General features: G+C 39.6%; 1 protein-coding gene across 7 annotated transcripts in view; it reads left to right on the top strand.

Moving 5' to 3' along the window:
- Window positions 1–26,533, top strand: part of MARCH8 (membrane associated ring-CH-type finger 8) — a 108,650-nt gene that overhangs the window by 35,469 nt on the left and 46,648 nt on the right. Inside the window, exon 1 of one of the 7 annotated variants that reach the window (XM_026851066.1) lies at window positions 13,261–13,303. The exons of the other annotated variants lie outside the window; for them this stretch is intronic. The gene's annotated coding sequence lies outside the window, so the exon portion shown is untranslated. Of the gene's footprint in view, window positions 1–13,260; window positions 13,304–26,533 lie in introns of those variants that run through there. 7 annotated transcript variants of the gene reach the window in all.

Genomic DNA, 26,533 nt, shown 5'->3' with positions numbered 1-26,533 from the left:
TTACCTTTAGCAGGTAAACAGTCTAGTGAGGAGCACTGAGTAGTTAGGAAAATTGCTTGAGAAACTGCTTAATACCAAATGCCTATCTTTACTCCACAGGTGCATTGAACACCACCCTGCTTGTGATCTCTCCTTTTGGTTATTAGGAGAGTTGTTCTTGGGCTTGTCAAGGCAATAGTTAGTTGCATCAAACCTGTCCTGGGCACAACATGTTGCAGTTGCTGTCGAGTGCCCCTGTGAACATGTTCTCAGGAGGCATTGTCTGTTTCTTTACTCCTGTGAACATCTTGGTGACTGACAGTGGTGTGGGTGCCTGAGGTACTCCTTCTGCCCTTGCCTGCCTCTCTCCTCCCCATATGCAGTCACCACCATTCCTGCCCCTTGCTACCTTCAGCGCTTTCCTCTCCCATGTGTTCCTGGCAAGACCACCCTTCTGTATGGTACCTAAAAAACTGGCAAGAAGAACACAAAGTGCAGCCAGGCCTGCATTAAACCAGTGGTCTGGAATTTGGGATTTCTTTGTCTCTTACTGCCCTGCTAGATGGTGTTGGGCAAGTGTCTTGGGTGCCTCCACTATCCTTCCTCCCATTTGTGAAAGAGGGCTAGCACTTCTGCCTAGCCTTATAAAGGGCTTCAGATATATGGATAAAAGCTGTGCAGCTGGGACCATTTGTCACTAGGTCCTTTGAGATGACTGCTTCGCCAGAGTCTCACTCTGTAGCCAGATCTGCTAAGCTGTCCCAGAGTTCTGCTGCAGAACGTGGTGGGCACGTGGAGAGGGTGCGTGGAGAGCAGAGGGGTTCCTCCTGCAGGTAGGCATTGCTTGATCTCAGTCGTGGTGAATGTGCAAAATGCTGTGACCTGCCCAAATCTGATCAGCTCTTCGTGCGTAAGAAGGTCCTCTTGAGCCCTGCTCTTGGAAGCTAGAGCATGCTGCTTCCCAGCAAACCCCAGTGAAGGGGAAAGAGAGGAGGCAGGAAGTAGGTGGGGAGGAATGAGATGGGAGGGAGCTGCTCCCGCCTGAACAGTCCTAACAAAAAAAAGTCGGATCATGCCGCTTGATTCTGCATTGTGTTTGTCTTGGATTGTGTACAGCATGTGTGTGAGGAAAGGAGCAGATGGCTTCTGAGTGGAGATAAATTACGAAAGGCAAACTGCGGGAAGTGGTTTCTGAAAGGGATTTGAAGGAGAAGAGGAGAAAACGCTTTCTTTTAAAAATTCAGCACACATAAAAACTATCAGCAGTTGATACAGCAGCGCAGTTTTATGTAGTGATGCTTCAGAGATAAATTTTTGAAGTTGCAGGTTTTGCTGTTTACTTATAATCAGACTTGTTTATATACAATCTTTGTTTTGGTTTTGTCTGCTTATTGTGTGTGATCTTCTTGCTTTGGTGTCTCAAGACCAGAAACCTAGAGTTAATTATTATGATCTGTAGCTGTTGCATTAACCTGAATTTTTAAACCACCTTTCTGATATTAACACAATCTCTGTCTCGCTTTCACAAGCAAACAAGCAGAGAGTCACTATTTGAAAAATGTGATTTTCTAAAAGAAATGCTGGTGCTGTTTAATTATATGATAGCCAAGTATGTTTTGGTGGTGGTGTTTGCAGGTCTGTTGATGTTTCTGGTGTATGTTAATGTGCAACAGCTTTCCATAAAGGGAGCCCTGGATCTGAGCTTGTGATTTTAGAGTTTATATTTCTTCTTCCCTGGGAAAAGTGTACTTGCTTGTTTGCTTTCTAACAAGACGTATGTGTGAGCAATGATCCCACCATGATCTGTATGTGTGTATAAATAGCTGTGTCGGTTCAGAGTGCCACTGAAATCATCACAGCTCCACAAAGACATGAGTCAAGACTCTGGTCATACTTTGCAGTAATTTTTATCATCCAGTGGCTATACGGTTTCTTTGAAGTGATGCTGTCATGTTCCTGCTTTTAAAGTTCTTTGTTTACTAAAGGTAATTTCTGTAAATAAGAGACATGAGAGGTTTTTTACTCTTGTAGAATGTTTTGCCTTGTGCATTGATGCATAGTGTGTTGTTTGGCTCTTTGACAGGTGTGTTCCTTACCTGGTGAAGTACTTAAAGTATGTTGGGTTTTGGGTTGTTCTGGGATTTTTTGGTTTTGTTTAGATTTTTTTTGAGAGAAGAACAAAGACTAACAATGCTGCCATGGAGACATTCTGTGGCGTGGTACCCTTAAAGTACTTGAGCTTCAGAGTTTTTAAAACTGTGTCCAGCTTTCAGGTTGCTGATTTCCTTTTAAACCCTGCATCCCAGCAGTTCAAAGGTTTAACTTCTGAGAAGTTGTATGTAGGCTTAGGTTTGCACCCCTTAACTTAAGTAATTCTGCTTGGTCTTTATGCCATTTAGAAAGAATTCTTGACTGGGTCAGGGGGAATTTATTCTTTAGAAATGGCTCCTCTATGCTTTGCTGAAATCTAACCTCTTAGGAATACATCCTTCTGAGTCAGTAGTCCTCACACCTAGAAACAAAATCCACCTTTGGGATCCATTCAGCTTCTTTTGGTCCCAGAAGTGATGGTCTCTCATCTGCTACTAAGCATGTTTCTCTTTGGTAGCAGAAATTGCTCTTGTTTTAGGAAGTTGCTTCTGGAGATGTTTGATGACAGCCACAAGTCAAAGCATGCTTTTATTACTGAGCAAGCCCAGATGTGAGGTCACTGGCTGAAATTCAGAATTTCATTTTCTAGGAAATTAAAACTGAGTTTTGATATCTTCAAAGACAAAGGGAAGAAAGGGATCACCTCCTCTTGTAAATTCTCTTTTCCTGTAAATAACCACTACTTTTGACATGAATGCAAATGAGTAAAAGTGATCCGTTTATAATTTTTTCATATGTTTAAATGAAGACTGCATCTGATTCCTTGTGGACCTAGTAACAGATGGCTGTGTGGGTCAGGAAGAGGATTGTCCTCATGTCTCATCACTTGGCTTCACCCCTGTGCTAAGTGGGTGCTGTGTGTTTCCACCATGTTCTTTAAGCGTGCAGCATCTATGGTGTTCCTGGAAGCAAGAGTCTGGGACCATGTCAGTAAGTGCTTTTGTATGCACATTATGCATCTGTCAGTGTAACTGCAAGTGTGTATGTCTAGCACAGATATTCATAAGCTCAGATTCTGTGAGTGCGGAAACAGTTTGTGGTATAGTTTTAACATTAGAACGTTTTCAGTAATAAGTGTGTATCTTAGGTTTTTCAGGGACCTTATAGTAAAGAAATAGGATGTACATCTAAATTTTTGTGTAACCTACATAAGTCTTATCAGAACTGGATTTGGAGATGCAGATTTCCAGTGTGCCTCACTGCCTTGAAGAATAATTGCAGTTCCTACTCTTAAGTACATATAACTTGGAAAATCACTACTCTAGATCTCACAGACATCAAAGTATTTATGGTTATTGATCTCTAAAAATTCAGTCAGATTTTTTTCTAACTTTGAAGTCAAATTCACTCTGTGTGTTAACTGGAACTAGTGTGTGGTTGTGTTCATTTAGTTAAGTATATTGTACTTGACCTCACAGGTTGAGGTATTTTTGGAGGAATTTTTAGCTCCATTTTTATTTTTAAAGTACATTCTAAATTGCTTCAGGTGAGAAAAGTTACTTGCAGCTTGTTGTTCTTGAATTAGTTCATAAGCAGACACTTGTAGTTGTTACCTGTTCTTTATTCATGTACTTCCAACATGAGATGAAACCTTAGAGATCTACAATATCTTCATATAAAAATCAAAAGACTTCTTTAGCCTTTGCTTTCACCTACAAGACCATTCTTCAAGGAATAAAGAAAAAAAAGAGTATATGTTCCTTATTTAATGACTTTTTAGCACATTGTGCTAAATGTTTTGCCTTTAAATGATATGCTGTAACATTGGAGAGTATTTCATCCAGTCTGCAGAGCATAGGACTGAGAGTTGTCTTCAGGTTGTGACTATGTTGTGGTTTTGTAACCCTTCTCTATCACGTTCTTATTGCAAATGCCAGGGATCTTGTCAATGGGGAGAGAAGTATCAGAACCATGTGTTTCTTACTAGTCTTTCAGTTCATTCATTCTTCTGATTGCAGGTTTAACTTCCACTGCAGAGGTTATATTCTAGGTTTGTACATCACTAGCAACTCTCTTCATGCAGGATTGTCTGTGCAGGGCACCCACAACTTTGATAGATATTTTGATCCTTCCACAAAGGAGGCAGGTTTACATGGCACATCAGCTAATTTCAGTCATTGTTACTATATTTATGTAGGGTTGTTTGTAACAGTACTGTGTTTACCCTTTGTCCTAACCTTCTTGGATGAGCTTTGGTATGTCCAGGAAGTGAGGCAACAGTATATAATCACATAATTAAATACCATCACCCACACATATGCAGTTTATCCAAGAGATTGTCTACTGCTTCAGGATGTAAGAAATTGTTTCCTGACCTAGAGGTTAAGACTGCCAGTATAAATTTGAAGAGGCACGTGATGCCTCCCTGCAAGCCAGGATTATCCCATTACTTCATAAGGCAGTACTTTCCAGCACCCTCAGTGTTGACGCTGAGTGGGAGCCCCTCCTGGGAGTCCCTGTCTTCCTCTGACACCAGTGTCCAACCATGTGTGGGCCGCTCAACACCTTCCAGCTCTACCTCTCCAGTTCACATGCTGGCAGTCACCACTTTAACTAACTCACCCTTTAGTTCTTTTGTCTGCACAGTTGTATCAGGAGGATTGTTCACATTAGCTAATATGTGTAACGGGCTTGAGATTCACAGACAAAGATACAAAGAGCAGTGGGTGACATTAGTAGGTAGAAAACTTGCAGAACAGAGGAGGTGGAAGAAATCCTTGAGATGCTGATCTTAGCTCAGGTGCACTTTTAAATATATTTGTAGATGTTGAGGGCTGAGTTAAGAATGCTGCACAGCCATGGTGGTAGATCGAAAGACAGGTGACCTCAACCATCAAGGCCAGGCTAGGAGCCATTTCAGCAACAGATGCAGTAGGCTTGAGTGCACTGGGAAGTGAGAACCCGGAATAAATATTAGAAACACCCCAGCACACCTGAGATTGTGGCTCCTGAGGATGCTGATTAGTTAGCTCTAATTTCTAGCAGTATGATTAAAGAGGACTTGATTCATGATGCTGGTGAAGAAATGAGTACAGAAAGGAGGGGTAGAAGCATGTACACCAGTAATCAGATGAGGACTTTCTTCCTTGAACTTACATTAGTCATGGAAATCTTTTGCAACGAAGTAGTTGATCTTTCTTCTGCTAGTGGAGCTTTGTATTACTGTTTAATTAATAGATTACTTTCTATAGAGCTGTCAAAAATGGACATTAAAAGCTTGCCCGTGTTATACTGAAAACCTGTGTGGAGGTAGGTTATTCTTAAAAGATTTTCTGTGCCAATATACTAGCCTTTCTTCAGTACTTTGTCCTTAGGAAAACATGATTTAGAAGAATGGTACCCCATGCTGTCCCTTCTTATTTTCATGCTATTTCAGGACAGCTTTTCAGCCAGTACCAGGACTCATTTCAGAGGTGGCTATCGAGTCTGACCTATTGTGAAGCATCTCCCATGCTAGACTTGTGCTTCCCTGTGGAGGATGTTAACCTCTCTTAAATAGAGAAAACAATGCTTTCTAGAAACAAGAGACATATCTCTGCATATCTCGTAGTGTTTGGGAAGTGGTCGTATACAATGGAAAGTTGTAGTTCCATAGTTCAATACTGTCTTCAGGGCAGATACAAGCAGGCGTGTCTGTAAGTCTTGAGGCCTTACAGGGATAGATGTCATACAAAAGAAGTCCTGTCACCGCTTCAGTGTACATTGATGCCAAACTTTACCATACAGCCCATGGAAGTGACTAGTGTTCAATACTTTTCTTTTTTTCTTCTGTTGCTTTTCTATTCTTTCTGTGCTATATTTTAAATCCCACATCCACATGTTGATCAGAATTATGGATTGGGATCAAATTCTTAAAAGAAGTATGAGATTATACTTTTCTTAGGATTTAGAGAGAGGAGCCTAAAAAATACAGGTTAAAAGCTGTAGGGGTTGCTTCTGGCTTTTCTGAATACTAACTAATCAATTGATTTTCATTTTTCCTTTAAAGTGGTCAAGGAACAGCCTTGTAACACATTGGTAGCTTTTCCTGAATGGAAAGTTTCAGAGCAGGAAATGTTTTTGTCAGCTCTGACTGGATGCACAAACCCACGTCAGTTGTAAAGTTTTTTCTGGCGATCATCTGCCTGCCTATTTCTAGTAACTATTGTCAAGCAGTAGATGACAGAGAAGGTGGTTTCTGGGTTGTCCAGTTTTGAAACATCACCGTACCTTTCCCTCAGCAAGCAGCTTACATGATATTTGATCCCAGAGAATAAGAAAGAGTTGTTAGGATTTTTTTTTCCCTTCAGTCCTCTTTAGTTATGCTTACTGTAATGCACATATCTGAAAGCATATTATTTAGGTAAAGATTGCAAGGCAGGCTTGTATGCAACCAAGTGAAAAACATTCTCTAATTTTTGCATCTTAGTATCTCTGAGCTGGCTAATGTAACAGCAGTTAAACCACTTCATTCCACATGAAATACAGCAGAGTGACTTCCCTTCAGCTGCCAACAAGCATCAGGTACTCCAGAGACACTGGAGTTACTGAAACATCCACAGGCAGAAATGTGTAAGTGACCTCTAAATAGCATATTTCTGTTTTCAGACACCAAGGTTGGGACATTTGGGAAAAGAGAAGCACAGCTACTGCATACCTGTAAACCTTAAAGCATAGCTATTTTAAGTTAAGCACTTAAAAGGGAAGCACTAGGGTACTTAATGGAGACATTTGCAAATTAGGGTCACTGGGTACTGCCAGTGTTAATTTGTGCTTAAACTAGTATAAAATACCCTCTCCCCTTACAGCTGTCAATAAAGCTGAACTGGTTCTATTCTGTGAATAATACAGAAACTTTGATTATTGGGCTTATATTGCTTCAAATAGGCAAGTGAAAAATCTGTATCATCATATAATGATGAATTTCATGTGGAAGAGGAAAAGGCATGTTGGAGTACAGATTAAATTTTTAAAAAGCAGCTATTTTGTATGTAATGTTTTAATATGCAAAGCAGAACATAGCTATCTAAAATGAATTTATATTCATGTATTTCTAGGCACTGGTAATAAAGAGCTTATTGTCCTGGTTCATAGCTGAAGTCAGCAGCATAAAAGTGGCACTTCCCACCTCCAAACCCTTTCCCATCAGTCTGGTTGAGAACAGCTTGTTTTATTTTAATGACTCCTTTAAAGTTTGTGATGCTGAAGGCCAGCAGGTATGGCCACATCTGACTTGTAATGACCTGTGTTACAGGCGTAACTAGATGCAACGTACATTGAACCCAAACTCATGGTATTTGGAAGAGGCACTTTAGCCTCCACCCTTGACTTGAAGGGTAAATCTTCTGTCTTCCTCAGTTGTTTGTTTCCATGCCAGCCACCATCACATTTTACAGAAACCACATCCAACTTTTTTTATTTTTTAATTCTGAATTTTTCTGGCTTCAGGTCCCAGCTACTGGTTGTTGGTGACTCTTTCTCCATTCATTGAAACAGGCTCTGAAATTGTGCTTTTAGACCTATCAGTGTGTTTCAAACAAGTTAGGTCATCTACTTCATAGATAAACTTACAAATAACGTTGTTGAGTCTCTCCTAGTAGGGTGTTTCCTGCAGCCTTGAAAATGTTTGAGAGGAGTGAAGGATGGAAAAAGATCCTTTTCAGCCCCTTCTCATATTTGAAAGGAAGGACTGGGGCACTGAAAGTTCGTTCAAGTGTCTTAATTTAAAAGGCAAGCTGTGCTACTATTGCTTTTAGGTTTTGGTGGTGTTCCAGTTGTCCTCCCTCAGTTCTCCAGCACCTACCTTGGCAGTACTGAACTTCAGGGGGAAAACTGATTGCTACTTGCTATAATGCAGAATGAATGCCATTGATCCTGTCCTTAAGCCTCATTCAGGTTCTCATCTCCAGTTATCACTTCACTGCGACTTCCTAAATCCTTTACTGTACTCCTGCTTTATAGGCTGAAGCCTGTATAGGTTACAGTTTGTATTACTTTGATATGGTGATATGGTGAAAAGTATGTACAGTTTTCTTTCTCCCAAATCAATTTCAGATGCTAAGTGTCTGTGAGGTGGCTATAAGCCTCATCATTTTTACCACCCTGCTAAGCTTTGTGTGACCTGTGAATGTAACTGGCAGCAACTTTTCAATTTTTTTTTTTTTAATTCATTTCCAGATGGTTATTGAAAATACTGACTAATGCATGTCATAACCAACGATCTTGTGGAACCAGCAGGAACATCTTCATTTGATTCTCAGTTCACAAGGCTAGCTTCAGATCTGTCAGGAGTCAGGTCTTCACCATTTAACATGTTTTCTATCAGTATCATTTTTCCCAAATGTTTCCATCTAAGAATGGAACAAGAAGTAAAAAGGAACACTCCATCATATCAGACATAGTAAAGGTGGGAGTTTTAGTGACATAAAACAGACTACTAGGGAAATGTTAATAGGAGACAATAAGCTGGCAAAAAAAAACCCAGACCAACCACCAAACAACAAAATTAACAGATGGGGCGAGTGTGTCTGCAGAAGAGCGCTTTCTCACAGTTGCATCCTGAACTCAGTTGGTGTGAGGGACATTTCTTCTGCAAGAGTTAGCAGGGAGAATTTTGGGAGTGGGTATGCCCAGGTATTAGGGCTGCCTTCTATACCATTTGTTCTGTGTGTTTTGGAGCCTGAATAAATAACGTTATTTTGAAAGATTCTTTCTAATGGTTACTAGAATGAACTGACTGAATATGAGCTTGCAGTTTCCATGGGAAACTGAGCCTTTCCCAAGAATGCAGCTAGAGAGAAAGAGATACAACCTGCACATCTGGGCTCTGTTGTGCCCCTCGGAGCTTTGGTTTCTGTTGTATCATATCCTTGCCACACCGTTTTGTTCTGTTTTTTTTACCCCCTTACTATCTATAAACCTCTGTTTCCTTTTGAATGTAGATACAGCAGACAGCACTGCTGTTGCTTCTGGGTTTATGAGCATTTTGAACTCGCCCCAGTCTACCCCGTCTCACACTGAGTAGGACTGGTGGTTGCTGCTTGTCTCCTGAAAGCATTCCCAGTTTTAGCCTCTGGTGAGCCCCGCTGCTCTGCTGCCAAACTGCGAGGAATCATCCCGCTGCTTTTAGGAGAGATCAGGAATATATATTGAATGTGCTAGACATCACCTTCAGATCCAAATACTTGTTTTCAGGAGCTCTAATATCTGGGTCTAAATGTTTTAGCAACTTTGTTGGTTTCAGTCTGACACAAGCCCATCTGTAAAGGTGCTTCTTTGTGACACAAGCCCACCTGTAAAGCAGCTAGCTAATCATTACGAGAGCCTTGTAGTTCCTTAAAGACTTCTCTTTGACCTCTCCCTAGCTCTGGTGCTACAGGTACTTGTTTAAAGGAACTGCTTTAAAAGCGTCATTCCCCAGTACCACATCCACAAAACACAGTTATCTTTCTTCTGGTCCCCTCTGAGATGCACTCTCACGATTTAGCCTCTTCCAGAAAATGCCCTCTGTCTCTCTGCCTACATATCCACTACCAGCAATTCAACAGCAGACACTGGTGCCCCCAAGACGTCTGTCCGCACAGATGATGAGGAGGTAACCAACTGGAACACAAGAAGTAAATGACTGAAGTCCTTCTTTAAGATTGACTTCTGTCTGACTACTTGTAGTAAAACCTAGCCAAGGCGCTCACAAGTCTCGGTGGGTTACAGAGTGAAAACCCATTTTTACGGCCCTGCTGTTTTTCTTTTCAGTCATTAAAATAGAAATAACTGTAAATTCTTAGATTCTGCTTTATAACCAGAATTTTTGAGTGTGTTTAATGCAGGGCCCCGACCCCCATGTCTGTTGCATCCTTTCTGGTGAATTCCTCTTGTGAAATATTTAGGTGGGTTCTAGCTGTCATGTGTTTTGAATTTGGGTTTTTTTTGAGGAACATCTAAGGAAGCTCTTACAGTTCCTCTTTGTAACAAAGTTCTGTTTCTTACTTTTTTTCTTAGATTTCTCAAATGTTTGTGAAAGTGTCTTAAGTTCCTGCATGTGCAGCTTTGTTGGGGAGAACTTGTGTGCAATCTGCTATTCTGAACTTGGCTATACTTTCTGAGGCCAAAAAGCAGAACAACCAACCAAAACTGTAGATGTGAGGGGAAATAAAACCATTTAGGAAGCTCAATATGCCCCTTAGTTGCTTGGCCTTTTCATTTTATGTTCAATCACCCAATTTTCTCTAGTCTGAAGTGCTTTTTGTGTATTTGGGGGCAGGTCTGCAATTCACCTTTTAATGCTTTTTGAAAAAATTCTTCAGGCCGTATTGTTATACCCCACTATTGTTTTGTAGGTGCATTAGTGACACCCACAGTACTTGGGTAAACACCATTATATTGCTTTGCAGCATTGTGAATTTACTGTTGCAGTGACAAGCATTTGAATTAAGCACAGGCAGCAGCCAAAAATCAGCTCCTACCTGCAGGTACCCATGTCTTTCTGCCTATTCGATGGAAATTTAGGATGTCATGTAGTATTTGTTAACACTTGGTACAGGGTTTGAATACCGGTGCTAATTTCATTAAAAATAGATACAAAATCCTCACTTTTTTTTTTCTGCTGTGAATTCGCATTAGTTAGGAGAAACATCTGCTGGATCAGTCTGTTAGTTTCTTCAGTGTGCTCCTGATTGCTGCAACTCCCTCCAGCCTTGTTTGTTTGGAAAAAGTCTGGTGTAACATTGGGTCTGTGTAGCCTGCAGCATTTCACAAGCCAAAGAAAAGCAGTGCAGCACTTGCACAAGCATGATTATGCGAATTCACGGACGGAAAACAGAGCTTGGTATTTAACATCTTATCCTGACTTTCCCCCATTACACTTCTGCCGACCACATTGGTTCTTCCTTCCCTCCACCTTCCTTTGGTGTTAGACCAGAGAAGTGTCCATCAGCTGTTCCCAGGCAGTACCAATGGAGATAGTCACAAACAAGGTGCCTGGGCACGCAGAAACATTGGAGAGAATCTGACAAGCTAAAAATGTAGAGATAGCATGTCACTGGATAGATCCTTTCCTAACCTGTGGCCAGGGAGAACCAGAAGTGCTCATCCCACTGAGGGTGTATCTGCTGTTTGAGATGCACTACAGAGAAATAGCTCACTTTGCTTTCATTACTTTACTGATCGGGGGATAATTAATCTTTTTGTACTGCAGGTTTCCGTTCAGAATAGTTGGGTTTTTTTCACTGAGACATCAAAGAAGTCCTGATTGGCAGCTCAGAAATTTGCGTAAGGTCTGAAAGGAGGGTTTATAGGAAAGGAGCAGATGGTCTAACTAGAGAATTTCCCCAGGAGATTGCAGTTATTTAAAAATGGGAGAAACTAAATAGACTGTTCAAAATTTGACTGTAAAATTAACTGGCCGGCCAGTAGCTAAATACTTAACAAAATGATTCAGCTTGGCCCCTAGCGTGTGTAATGAAGCAATGTGTCTGTGAACTGACACCACACACATTATTTCAAGTTTCACCTAATAAGTGCACATGAATGAAAGATGATTTTGCTATGTATGGCTCTTGTTGTGGTAAGGCTTCTCCTGCATCTCTTCCTTTCACAGTGATAACAATGATTGTTCAGGCATGCAAGAGAATGCTACAAAATGCTCTTCATTTAAAATTAAATACAAAGCTGTTCAGCAGAACACCTTTACTTTTTAGCCTCATAAGAATGAACATACTAGTTAAATTCCAAATTCTCATCATTTCAGATGCTAATGTTTTAAGAAACCCAAACTTTGTATGCTACGTTAAATGAACAGATGGATTCAGAAACCAGTTGAGTTCATTATTCTTTAAAAAGTTAGGAAACACTTTTTTTTTTATTTAAATCCCTATGAAGGGAAGATCTTTTTTAGAAGATCGATAGGTTTTTAATCTCTCATGTTATGTTTTAAATTGAATACCCAGTGGAGAGAACGGTCTGAAATAATAAAAAGTGTTTAATTACTCTCATGCTCATCTTTGTGTTCTGGTTTGCTCCTCCCAGAAACTTAACTCCTGACACCTGGTATCATGGGAGTAGTCCCATGAGCCATATGCAGATATAGTTCTGAGAGTCCACTGACGTAAGGCTGGTGCAGAATGTAATTAAACCAGATTTCTCTTCCAGCTTGCTGTGTTTGCATGTTTCTTCATAATGGTAGTAATACACCTATTTAATTTAGAAACCAACCTTCATAACCTTTGACCTAACCTCCAGAAGTGCTAAGAGGAAAAAGGGTAAGTATCCAAAGGGCTATGTGAAATTCTTAACTGACCCTAGATATGTATTTCCCTGTATATAAAGCCTTACAAATGTGTGCTTATGGCAGATTTTGTTCCTCCCTTCTGTGATTCATTTTCATTAGCCTCAGAGTTAGAGCCTCTGGGGAAAAAAAAAAAAAAAAATAAATCAGAAATTAAAAAAAATCAGAAATTCAACACTATCTTGCAGATGTTAAAGAAAACATCTGGAAAGTGAATTCATGACAGTATAGTTGCCCAGGTTGAGCAAAGGCAGAAATTTTGTTTGTGAAGTGCTTGTTTGCACTAGTCCCATATGAACCAAACCCACGCATGGCTCTGAGGGTGTGCAAGAGTCTGCAAGGCTGACACAGAGAGGGAAGAGTATTCTGTTATTTAACCGAAGCTCATCTGATATGAAAATACTTAGATGAAGTTTGAACCTGCCACTGATAGAACTAATCTTGCAATTTACTATTTACTTACTATTTGCTGGGTTTATTGAAATTAAGTCAGTTCCATAGAAATGAAAATAACATACCCTGTTTCAAAACTATTAAGTGTGTTGCACTCTAATGATTTATGTCAGATGTTTATCCTGTTACTGTTTGTTTATAGTGTAGAATCTGAGTATGCCTTTCCTCTAACAGGATGTAGTTCTTTTTGGTTTCCTTTGCAGAAACAGAAGATCTCTCTATGAAGCAGTCCTGGATCTGCCATATTCAGCCCTATTACTTACCTTGTAGTTCATGGTGTACAAGGCTGAGTTTACGCAGAGCCCCTGCCCTCTCAATTTGTGCAGCCCTGCTAATTCTCGGAAAGTTGCTTGGTTCCAATTTTTAAAATCATGGTGGAAAAGCTAAAGGAAGACATTAAAGCCCCAGATTTTAAATGTTTAGAACCTTTGCCTCCTTGAGGTTTATCCATAGGACATTGTAAGTGAAATATTTCCTTAGCTTTTGTTATAGATCTGATAATGTTTGTGTGGATTTGATTTTGTACTGGACTTTCCCTTTTTAAAAAGGAATATTCTGTTTGAGGGAAGGGAGAAACAGCAAGTTATGCAGAATGCTCAGGATATGGGACCAGCTGTGGTGGATGAGACAAAAGGCCCATCTAGCTTAGGGCGTTGTCCTTAACAATAAGTAAGAGAATATGAGAAACAAGGTATGTATAGAGTTGTCCTGTCCGCAAGATTTGTACCATATAATTTTGAGGTAAAACTGAATTTTGAATGGGGTGCAGTTATCTGAAAACCTGTTTAGAAGTGGATATGGCAGAGAACTGATGAGGATGAGAAGATGGAGTTGGTCTGGGAAAAAAGTGCAGTTGAAGGGAAAGGAAATGCTCTCCTCTGCCTTGTGGTGTGTATAGCATTCCCAGAGTCAGAAGGTATCCCAGGGAAGGCATGACAGCAAATGCAACTGTCTGGAGAATCCTAAAGTTAGCTTTGATCCTTTCAGGAGCATCACCCCTAGCAGAAGTGAAAGAAGGGTTCTTCAAAAGTAACAAGAAGTCATGACTGAGCACTGATGTGCTGAATATCTCTTTCTCTTTGGTCTCTCTCAGTTGTCTTCACCTTTTATTTCTCATTTTCTGTGTAAGTCACCTGAGACTGGGGTAAAAAGCAGGGATTGTCTCTGAGTTTTGATGCGACCTGAGAAATGCAACATCAGAGATGTCTAGAGAGTTTTGCCCAAGCTGAAGACCCACGGTTCAGGATTTAGGAAGCCACATGCACTCTCTCACTGTAAATGATACATTAAAGCTGTGTTTCATTTACAGGAAAGTAAGGGCTTGTGAGAGCCTTGTCAGTTGTGTTTTTATGGCTATGTCACTTGGAGTGCAGCAGGTAACTGATAAAGAGGTGCCAAATAATTTGTTGTGTATCTAACGACAAAATCAAAGCAAAACAATTCTGAGAAACAGAACTAAATCTGCAAGTGGTATGTATTGACATTTGCCTATTGGAGTAATTGCACTTGCAAATAAAGTACTTGCAAATTAGTCCTGTGTTTGTTCACTCTTTAGAAGAATATCTGAAAGTCGGTGATTTTTGTAGTTAGCTTGCAAAGTTGTACTGACATAGCGGAATTTATTGCTCAAGAGAAGCAGCATGTGAATTTATCCCCCATATTCTTCCACCCACTATGTTCTCCTAAGCAATCTCTTTTCTCTGTAAACAGTCAACTGAACTTGCCAGTTACAGCAAGCATTTTCTTCTTCCACCTTCTTTGTGCTGTATTATTTTCTGGTCTGTCACATTCTTTCTGTCTTTGGTTTTCATCTTTATATAGCTTCTCCTGCATCACAGACCTTAAGAAGAAAAAGTTATTACCAAGCAACTGAATTTACTAGTACTGTGTAGTCCAGAATATGGCTCTGTGCTTACCATGCTTTCTTGGACTTCTAGCTGCATAGATTTTTATCTTAAAAAAAAAAAAAATAAAATCACCAGATCTATTGGTTTGACTAATAAGTAGAGGAAAGAAAATGAATCTGGGAGAGGCATCCTCTTTGCTTTTTGGACGTTGGGAGAATTTTTATGCTTCACAGCACAAAAACTGCTGGGGATTGCTTTCGGGAAGGGGGGAGAGGTGGACATCAGCTGCTGCAAGGAATGGAGCATGTTCATAGGAGCTCTCATGCATTATTCATCACAAGCTCTTTTCACTGGGATCAGCTGGAGGAAGTAGTTAGTCTAGTTTGAGCTACACTAGTATTCTATTTAGGGGGCTTAAACAAGCCCAGGCAAGTACAGCACCAACTCTTTCTCTTCATCTGCAGGCAAATGTAGGGCAGTTAGCATCTCTGTTTACACAGCTCCGTCTTTTTAGTCTGGGTAACAGGAGTCATGCAACCAGGGGAAGCTACACTGAGGATACACATATGCATTCATGCTGGAAGATGAAGCTTCAGGTAGGAGAATGCCTTGTCTGCAGAGTATCTTAGCTTTACAGTTCATTGTAGGGATGCTGTTAAGCCCTGCGAAATAAATATGTACGTCAAAGCAGCCTGTCAAGAGAGGCTGCTGTAGAGGCTCATCATTAGAGTGCTACGTGAATGATCCCTTTTAGTGTGATACTTTGTTCAGTTCTAATTATGAAGCAGCTTTTTTTTGAGCACCTTTCCTTCATTCACGTTAATGTTGTTCTTCTGAAGGTGCTGGGAATTAAAAGCAGAGACATAACTTGCTGGTTTTTGGAAATTTTTGGGATTGTATTTATTTAAACTGGATTTTTAATTTTATTGGTATTAACACTTTTATTTGGGGGGACATAACTATAAGAAATTCTGTTAAAACACAGCTGGGTGTGATAAGCCTTAAGATCCAATTGTGTCCTTTCAGAGTGTCTTCATTTGAATGGCTGCAGTATTTACTACTTTTTTTTTTTTTTTTTTTTAATTTTCTGAATCAAGATGCTTGCAGATTGGGGCTTCTGTTTTCAAAAGCTTGTCTGTCTTTTCTAATGTTACCAGTTGTTCCAAAAGAAATCTATATTCCTTCGCTGTACAAGCATTGTATATTTAGATCATCAGGGCTCGAGAAACACTATTAGTTCAGTTTTAGACAAAGAAGGGGATTTGGAAAACCTTATGGAACAATAACAAAGGGTCTTTGTTCTGTTTTGTGAGCATTATTTGCTGTGTAATGTGTGGGTTTGTGCAAGTGTGAGAGAGGAAGGTATACAAACACATAATCTCATTTGGCAAGAATGTTCAAATGTTATTTGCTTTGTGTGTCTTAAGTATGTGTGCTGCTTTTGACTGCTAACCGCACTGGTGCATGTGCGGTGTCCTGCTTGCCTTCCTGCCTTCCCTGGTTGGGGGGTTTGTTTTGTTTTCAGGAGGTTTTTATTTATTTATTTATTTAGGTGGGCTGCTAAAAACTGCAAACTTGAAAGTGCAAAAAAAGAGTCACTGCTAGACAGCTAAGATGAAATGGTGCTTTGCTGTGGAGACAAGTTGTTTTCTTTTTAAAATGATAGCTTGAAGTCCAATCCAGGGTTTAGTAAATAAGCATTACTGATGGAAGCAGAAATTGTCAGCTTTATGTGAAATCCCCCAGGAGGAGATTAATGATCACGTGCTTTTGGTGAAGCTTAAAAGTATGCTGCCTGCCAGGATGTTGTCTTCCAAGATGATCACCTAAATAGAATTTGCATGTACACAAGAATATATTTCGTGACATTTCTTCTTCCGTTTGGTTAACAATTGGGAGTGACAATAGTTTGTCACAAACACTGACAGTCTGTGGCTTGGGCAGAGGGGCTCATCAGTACCTTTGAGAGTCCTAAAAAACTTGAAATGTTAACTTAAAAACTTTAAAAGCTCCTTTTACTTAGCATGTTAAAGTTCTTGACGTTTATATGCTGTACATACAGACTTGATCTGCTACTTGCATTTTGCAGATGCTTCAATATTTGTTGTGTGATAAAGAGGTGACAGTCTAATACTCTTTTACAACAGATTGTATGACATTTCAATGCATAAGATCCCTGTTTCATGGAAGCTTGCTAGCAGGATTCTTTATCTGATTTTATTAGACTTGTGAGGTCCCATGCATTCAGTTAGTTGATTGAAGTCAGTGGAATTAAGAGATGGATTTGGGATTATGTGATTTAAATTTTAAGATTTTTTTTCTTTTCTTTTTAACGTTAGAGTGTATTTTACTGCTTTACTACTCAGTTACACCTGGAGTCCAGAGTTGGGTTTTCTAGTCATCAGAGTATAGTGAAGGAAGAATTGTTTCTGCACTTGCATGTTTAATGTGCTGGGTGGATGTGATGATAGTTTTAAGTTTTCTAAAAGCATCTCTGCGTTGTTCGTTTTCAACTATGTGCATTCAGATTTTGTCTGTACTCAGCCCACCTGCCACCCACTCAGCTGATTTTCTTCTTTTTTTAAATAATCAAAATTTAATACTATCACTGTAGCACCAAACAGAAATTACAGCTTTATTGGCACAGAGAGGACTCAAGCATTTCACCTCCAGATTAAACCAATTTGGGCCCAGATCAGAGTGTCATGTTTGACATGCCATCTGAAAGTGCTCGAGCTTATGCCCATGCTTCAGAAATTCCTCATGCAGCTGAAACTTAAGGGACCTGGATGGACTGTGACAATAGATCATAAAATCTCACTCTTGGAGAAATTAGTTTTATTCTGGTGTTAAGAATTTTTTAAAATTGGAATTTTTTTATTTTGTAAAAAAGAACTTTAACATGTCTGGGAAATGTTCTGGATCAGAGTATCTACAAAAGTTGCCAAGCTCCAGCAGCTAAGAGTGAGGAAAACATTTGGACTGAACAGAGAGAGCACTTCAGGCATTACTTACAGATCCAGGAAGGTGAGAGTTTGCACTGAAGAAAAAATCCAGCTAACGAATAAGAGTGAAAAAGGGCATGAATCCATTTTTTGGTTATTTTTCTGTAGATGACTGTGAAGATCTGGAATCAAACCAGGACAGGAAACATAATACTCTGTGTTCATACTGTGGCAGAGAGCAGGACTAAGATTTATTTCATAAAAATCCTTACTGGTTTTAGGTCTTATCTCAGTGTCTCTTTGTAATGGAATATAAAGGTTCCTAATGGCAGAGTCAGAAATACAGTTAAAATATTCAGTATTTGGCAGCAGCAAGAAATTACATAAACTGAAATGAAGAGTATGCTTATGTTGGTATTAAAGAAGTGAATGGAAGAGGAGTTATCAGCTAGTTCTGTGGTATAGGCAGCATCACATTGTAACAACATTCAAATTAAAGGTTGCAGCTGTGATGTCCTTGGGAAAAGTAGTAAAAAACAGGAAAGACTAAGCGTGGTGGCCTCTTCATAGGTCCTATGAAGCAGTGGAGAAACTCTGGGGGTTTTTATTTCTCAGCTGACAAGGAATTTTAAAGGTAGGTCTATAGTGAGAACAGATATAAGTTTGCATTTGTGGGTTTTTTTATTTCAGTCCATGGCCTTCTGCCACTAGGCTGTCTCCCAGAAAGCTTAATGGTGGGCAGTATTCTGGTGCCATGGCAGGGCTGCAGACAAGCTGCAAATGATGTAAAATTCATTTAGAGCATATATTACCGTGTGTTCATGATGTCAGTTTTGTAGCCTGCCCTACACTATCTAACCTTTTCTCAGTGTCAGCCTGCTTCCTTATGGTTTTGCGGCTGTCTCTTCCTCCAGAGAGAGGTGGCCCTCTGCCTCCTTCCTTTGCCAGCAGTGGGGAGGGGACAGTGTCTGGCCTCTTCCCATGGATGTGGCTTGGGGGAAAACAACAGTGGGGCTGTAGGAGGGAGGAGGATCCTCTGCAGCTCCTTGAGGAAGTGCAGCATGCCAGGCTGAAGATCTCTGCACCTTGGTCTGGTGGAGGAGGGCAAAGGGGTGCCATCATCTCCTTGTGCTTTAGCTTCAACACCACAATGGATTTAGCCACGTCATCATGGGTATAGCGTGGCAACTTGAATTAAGGGAGGGTCAGAGACTATTTCCGCCCAACCACAGCTCCCCAAACCTCTGAATCTCATTGTTCAAAAGGCACAGGATGTGCTGAGCAGAATCGACTGAAACTGTTGTCCGCCCATTCCTGCCTCCTGGGAATGACTGCAGGGCAGGCAGAAATACAAAGTTTCCAGTAGGGATGTGACCCTGTATAAGATTTGGTGGAGAAGGAGGAATATCAGGCAACCATGTGCATCTCTATGGATTGACTGGAAGTCAAGTAAGTCAGAACTTGATTCCCAATACAGACAAGCCCAATCCAAAAGCTGTATCAGTATGTTAGTGTGGAGATGTGCCAACCCAAACATCCCCTCTCTCTGAGCAAGTCTCGGGCACAGGGCTCAGCGATGTGTTATCTTGGCTATACAGCTCTGGTTTGGTCTGGTTTATTTGTGCATTCATATTAAAGTAACAGCAAATTAACAGGTTGGAGGTAAAGTAGTGTTTTGATATTTTGCAAGGTTTTGTGTACAATAAATGGTAGTGTGTATTGCAGTTGCGCTTTGGAGCTCCACAGTTGTGTATTTGCCCTTCAGCAATGTTTAGAGAACAGTCTTGAAGTGAGATGACTGTAGACACACACAACATCCGAGCTTAAAGCTAACAGAAAGACATTTCAACACAGTTTGTTAATGTTGGCATACAGATGCTTATGACCTTGAGTTTAGATACAAAATCATGAATACAGATAGGCCCGTTAGACTTCTCAGAGTCAGACCACCTAGCATGTTGAACTCTGCAGAGAGTTTTAGCCATTGTGCCTTGCCTGTGTTTCTGCAGGAGTTTGTGTGGAGCTAGTGAAGGCTGGCAGCTTGAAAGCACTGAGAAAATGGAGGTCAGGAAGGAACTGACAGCAACTATTGCAGTCTGGGATTTGGGGAATTCACTTCTGTTTTGTCACCTTGCAGAGGGTAGCACAGTCCTCTTTACAGGGTCATCCTAAGGTAGTTTCATCTGGCTGCATCCCTGCACTATAGGTATTTGATGCTCTGGTAGCATTTTTTTTTTTTTTTCCCCCTGCTCACTTCCTGTCATTCATTGTTGTTTTTCTCATTTGCCTATTTTTTACTAAGGTCTAAATTAATTTTATGGAGAGAATAGTCTCCTATATGGGAGTATGAAATAATGGGAGTTTTGAGCCCTTCAGCATATCTCATGAATGATGATTATTCCAGAGAACTGACACAAAGACCCAAACAGCCCCTTATGCTCACAATAACAGGAATGCTAAAGTTGTCAACAAAGTCAAGATCATATCTAGAGTTGAGAACATAAGAATTGCTGTACCAGCTTGGACCAAAGCACTTCGTGGCAGCATGCAACAGGAGATGCTTAGGGACTAGTGTAAAAACAGGCATGTAATTATATAATATGTCTAAAAGTAGGCATATCATCAACCGTATAATGATGCCTCCCCACAAAGCTCTACCAGCCTTCACTGATTTATAGCTCAAGGACTCTTCTGTATTTGTATTTAATAGTTCTCAAGAGATTCCTGTTCCACTGATCTCTCCAATAGTTTGTTCTGAACCTAAATAAAACTTCCATCATCCAAAACCACCTAAGGCAAAGAGTCCCACCATTAACAATAGATTGTGTGAAACATAGCATTGGTTTTGTTCTGAAATGCTTGTTTCATTGGATATTCCGTGTTTCTTTTACTGGAGAGATGGGAGATTTTTTCCTAGTTATTTTCTGAGTGACCATTGTGTTTCTGTTTTCCACCTTGGAGAGCCCCACAGTCTATTTAGACATTTCTTGCATGGAAAGCACTCATACTTTCAGTCACATATTACCCTTTTTATATCCTTTTCAGTCTTATTAACTCTTATTTGATTTCTGTCGGGTGAGAACTGCACACAGTATTTAAAATGGCATTTCTGGGTTTGTAGAAGAAAGTGGTTTCCTGGTTTGTTTTTTGTCCTGTCCTTAATAATTACAAACACTTAGTGGTTTTTATTCCACTATCAATCACTGAGCTGATGTTTCTGTAAAATTGTTTTCATAACCTGAATATTGTATTCCTAAGTACCTGAACCCCAGCCTTGAATATGTAAAATTAAGATTGTCACCTGATATTTATCCAGCCTGCATGTCATATGCTATTTTACTAGCTGGTACAATTTGGTGATTCTACACCTTGTCTTGGCTAATGACAGAAAGCTTTACAGGAAGTAAACTTTGCCACCTCATTATTAATCTTGTTTTTCAGACTGTTCTGCATTAACTTTCTCTCTGTGACACTCCACTGGTGACTTTCTTCTACTGCAAAAACATTTTATTAAAAAAAAAACACCAAACAACCAACAAAGAAAAAAACAACAAACCTAAAAACCTGTCTCCTAACATTGAGTCAGATACCATGTGATAGCCTTTCCTTCTGTCTGTAGTAGCTTAGAAAACACAGAACTAGTCAGCCTACAGTACCTGGTTTACAGAAAGAATCTGAAAAATCCCATCCCAAAATGTCTTAGAGTCTATGTGCTTATTGATGCTTTCAAGGGAAGAGGGGGAAAAATTCCCAGACTATTTAATTTGTGAAATACATTTCCTTTACAAAAGCTGCAACGTTTAAGACTTATTCACTAGCAGTCTAGTGAATGATTCACTGAACTTGCACAGTATAGAGGTTGACTGCCTTACTCTGTAATTTTCTGAATATTTCCTGGCACCTTTGCTAAAAACTGCTGTTGCACTACTCATCTTGCACTCCCCTGTTCCTAAAGCAGTTTTAAGCAAGAGGTGATGCTCTGCAGTGATTAACTGAACTGTATTCTGTCAGCCCTTAGTTTTGGGACCAGGCTACGTCTAGGATTTCAAAACCAGTTACTACTGATTTTAGAAATATCTTCTTGACCAAACGTCTGTGTGCAGATAGATAAAACAATTAAGTATTCACTTTAAAATTATATATCTGACAATTACTTTAAACTTACTTCCCTTTTTTTTTTTTTTTTAAAAAAAAGGCAATAAAAAATCTCCCAGTTTATTTACCTAATATGATTGTGCTAAATATTTGGTAACTTCATGTATCTAAACTTCCTTTGGAAAAAGTCTTGAGTGTTTTCCTTTGGATTTTTTTTCTGTTTGTTTGGGTTTTTTTCCTAGACTACTAATCTTTCTCAGACCTGGTTCAAAAATGAGTTTAAGTAATAACAGTGTTTGAAGTTTTCTTGTTTATTCTCCCATGCTTGAAGATGGAAGAATTCAAATTAAATAAGCACAGCCAGAGTGGCAGTTCTCAAAAAAAAAAAATCTTTAGTAAATTTTTTAGAAAACTCCATTTGAAATTTATTTCTTCCTTGAAATATCTTTAATAAAAGTTCTGATCCTTAGTCACAAAATGTTTGGTGTCTGATTTGGAATATGAGTTCAATCAATCAATCAGTAATACTGATTTGTTGTTTTTTGGGGTTTTTTTTCCCCTATGGGGATGGAAGTAGAAGTACAGGTTTGGTCTGTAAAACAGCTGTGAAAATAATAAGGCATGGGCTTTTTATGTAAAGATCTCAAGAGAAAATTTGACTTCTAATTGAAAATTAAGTAGCTTCCCTGTCCTGCTGCCCCAATAACATTAGCCTGACGAAGCATCTCAGCAGGAGGGTAGCACTATCTTCAAGTATATCAGAGAGCGAAAGGTTAATAGCATTTTTTTTCTTTTGCTCTTTGGAAGAGTCGTGTTTGCCTATTATAATCTCTATCCAATAAATGAGGAGTCAGGAATGCAGGCTTAGGAGAGATACTGACTTTAGTACAAAACCTGTCTGTCCTGTATGAGTGCCTTTCCTTCTTAAGCTAAGGTTAGTTTCATTGGGGCATCACTGTAGAGCTGTCTGCCAGTATGCTTCTTTCGGAAGGTTAAACCTTGGCATCAGTCATGGCAAGGTAATTCTTATTACTATTGACTTTTTCAGAAATATTTTTTATCCTCTATGTTTTAAACTCTTACAGATACTCCTTTGGACTTCTGGCAGCCAAACTCAGCTCTTGGTGTGGTCCTTGCCTGCTCCACTTTCAGTTTCTGGTGACCTTTAGTCTCTGTGGGGTTTATAGCAAGGCTTCACTTAAAGTCACTTTTGAGAACAAGTATTTTCAGTCTTCAGGCAATAGTTTTTGATATGTGACAGTGGCACTGAAGATTTCCTTATTTTATGTCCTGGTTTATTAGGTATTGTAGATATGTAGAAAAAGGACACCTGTGGTCTCTCAAAGCCCATGTGGCAAGGAACAAGTTTTGTTTGCTCCATTTTACTCCTGAGGAACTGAAGTATAAGTTGAAGTGGCTTGCCCAAGGAGTGTGCAAAACCAATGGTGAAACCATGAACGTATAGCTCCATGACTCAAAAATCAGTGATATATCCTTGACCACTTCCTTCACTAGAACTGGTTTTGGGCTAGTCCCTTCTGAGGCCTAAATTCTCTTTCAGCAGGTGTACTAGAAGTACCTGGAAATGCAGGGAGAGGGCTTGTCTCCAGGTTTACCCATTTCGTTCTTGTTTAAGCTTCCTGTTAAATAATCATGTGTGATCACTATAATTCTCAAGGCTTTGATGTCTTGATTTCTTAGTGATGTCCATGAATTTTAACTGCACCTGTTGAAGACAGCCTGGCCCTAACTAGCATTGGTGATTCTGATTAGAACAGGGTTTTGTCTCTTCAGAAAATGACTCAACTGATGTCTGACCACAGTTTTCTCCTTTGAAGAGATAAACATGCCGCCATGGTTTTCGGTAAGGGTGTCCTGTAGTTACTTTTTAGAAGATGATGCAAATTGCTAAAACTTCTGCAATGAGTAATTTGTCAGATAATTGTCTCTTCATGTACAGTGTGGCCAGAAATATTATAGCTGCCCGCTATACCTTCTGTATTTGTTAATAAAGCTTTGCATGCCACATAGACTCCTTCACTCTGAGCCATGTTAAAGGACTACTAAGGTTTTGGAAGAAAATGAGTCAGCCTTCATGGGCAAACCCCACCACTGCATGATAATGTTAGAAGAGCATTTGGAGAAAGGCCAAAATTGCCAGTTGTCAATAGACAATTCAGTCAGAACTATAGAGCAGAGCTAAACTTTGCTAGGTTACTATTACATTAATTTGTTGAGAAAACCAAGACACCAAAAAAATAAATGGAAAAAAAAGAGAAACCTTTTCTATCTGTATCTTTAACAATCATCTGTAAAGAACAGGGAGAATTTCAGGTTGTGCTCTTCTTCCCGCTTCCTCTCCTTTCTGATGTCTTTTTTGTGGCTTGCTCTCCTTCCATTTCATGTCTCTTCATGATCTACTTTTTGGCACCCGGATTTAACTTTTGTTAAATGTCTCTACTTCTGGGTATGTTGTTTTTGCTTACAGATTCTTTCCACTTGTTGCTAAAGCTATGCATTTCTTTCTTATGGTTGCATTTGCTAAAAATATTCTTTTGTAATGTGTCTTGGAATCCATACATTTCTTTGTTAGCAACCTTTTCTCATCTGTGTGCTATACATGTATGAAAGACAAAGCCATAATCAGGGACTTTCCTGGAGCTACTTTATTACCTTGACTTCAAGCTCACCAAATAACCAGTGCTGCTAAATGTATTTGCTTGATGGCTGTTATAGGTCTGTAAGAACCTTCCATGGTTTAAACCAAGATGATGAAGAACAACCAAACAATCAATGCCTTTGCCAGTCATCTCAGAAACTCTTTAATGAGTCAGATTGGCTGAAGAAAAGGAGGTCTCTGAAGATGTATGTTGTAAATTTCCTCTGCCTCTCTTAGGAGCAAAACCAGTGAGGTTCATGTCACCTTTTACTCTCGCTCAAGTGATTTAGCTTCTCACAAGAGCAGTTCCACAATGGGCTTGAAGGATGTAGCAGTTGTCCCTGTCAGTATGGTTTTACAGGCTCTGTAAAGTCTGACTGGGAGCTGCCCCTCTTGAAATGAGTTAAAATACTCTTGCCCTGAACTTTGTCTCCTGCTTGGTAGTGAATAATTTTTCATTCATTTGAATTAATTAAATGAATGTGCTTTCTTTGTGAGGCTAGCCATGAGGAAATGAGAAGGGCCCAACTCAAGCCTTTCATCATACGGCTGGACAGAGCATATCCACAGATGCTGTTTCTTCCAAGTTCTCTTATTTTGTTGTTATCTGCAGACACTAGAAGAGTACTGTAAAGCTGTCCAGAAGTGCCTAAAGACACAAGATGTACTCCAAAGAGCTTACTGTCTCAGGGAAGGTGAGGTAATGTGGAAGAGCCCTGCAAGAGGGTGATTTTTTCTTTCTTTAATTAAGCAGTTCAGGGCTGAAAGACTACACAGATTATTCCCTGCACACAACCCCCTTCACCCACCCACCCCGACTCTGTTTTATCTCTTGTTTCTCCATTTTGCCTTGCGGCAAATAACAGAATGACTTCAACCTATTGGCTAGGTGATAATCTCACACAGCCTTGCCTCTGTGAATGGCAGCCTCATTTGGTGGGAAAAAAAACACCCTGAATTTCAGTCCCAGTAAAGAAAAAAAACAACCAAACAAAAAACCCAAATTACTGTTGCCACCCCCCAGCCAAAACAAAATCGTGTACTGTTAGTTCTTTCTCAGCTGTAACACTTTCAAAAGCAGAATATGAACAGTGGTACTGAAATGATGAGATGATTATGTTAAAAGAAATGGTAATTTTTGTGATCTCTGGATTGAGCATGGAAGCACCATACCCATGCATCTGTCCTGCATATCACTGAAAGAAAGGTTATGAAGATAAAGTTCCTTAGTTTTTTTTAATCTTATTCTTTTTTTTTTTTTTTTTAACTAATGCTTGAAGCATTATTTTTAAGATTTTCTTCCTCTCTCTTGCAGTTACTAAGGAGTGTTGCTGACTTATTTTTATCATGTGTATTTTGGTGTACTCAGCATCTGTGATTGGGGATGTGCACGCTTGTTTTATGAATTTTAAGCTAATTTCTTGATTTTGAAACTTGACTCATGGCGTTTTAATGTATCAGAGGTTGACGAATCTGAATTGTGGTTGTTTAAAAAGTGGTGAACTGTTTGGATTCTGAGAACTAGAGCCAATGGTACTTCAGTGGCAATTTGGTGTCTCAAATTGGCATATTCCTAGACAGAGCTTATACTAGGTCCTGGTGTAGACTGTGGAGACGCGTGATTCTTTTGCTTTTTTTTATTCTGTAGAAGTGAATCTGAAGCTCTTCAGTGACAGAAATCGGCAGTTCAAAAGAGAAGGCGGCACTGAGGTAGCAGTGTTGGGAAGAAGAAATATCTTCAAAATGTTCTTCCAGGACCTGGTTTCTGCACCTTCTGTTGGGCAGCTGGGCTGCTGTCAACATGAGGTTTTGTGTTTCTTGTTTGGGGATCTTTTTTCCCCTTTCTTTCTAATTTAATGTCAAGTTCCCAGATTAGCCTAGCATAACAGGAAGCAATCTCAAAACCAACCAATTTAAGCTCCCTTATGTTGACCTTGATGGTTGGTTGGTCTCCATATTCAGATGTTTTGTGGTTACTACACAGTGTTATTTCTTTCTCTTGATATTAAGTTAATAGTTTTCTTTGAATAGTTTTTGCCATTCCATCTGGTTTCTGTTAACAGCTAATTTTGTTGTTTTTTCTTGTCATCAGTTTCTCTCTTGCTGTCTAATGGAAAATTAGTATTTTATGACTCATTGGGGT

Source organism: Athene cunicularia (genome assembly GCF_003259725.1).
Source record: "Athene cunicularia isolate RWA chromosome 6 unlocalized genomic scaffold, athCun1 chr6_part1, whole genome shotgun sequence".
Lineage (NCBI taxonomy): Eukaryota > Metazoa > Chordata > Aves > Strigiformes > Strigidae > Athene > Athene cunicularia.
Note: the sequence above shows the minus strand (reverse complement) of the source record. Positions and strands in the feature narration are given on the sequence as shown.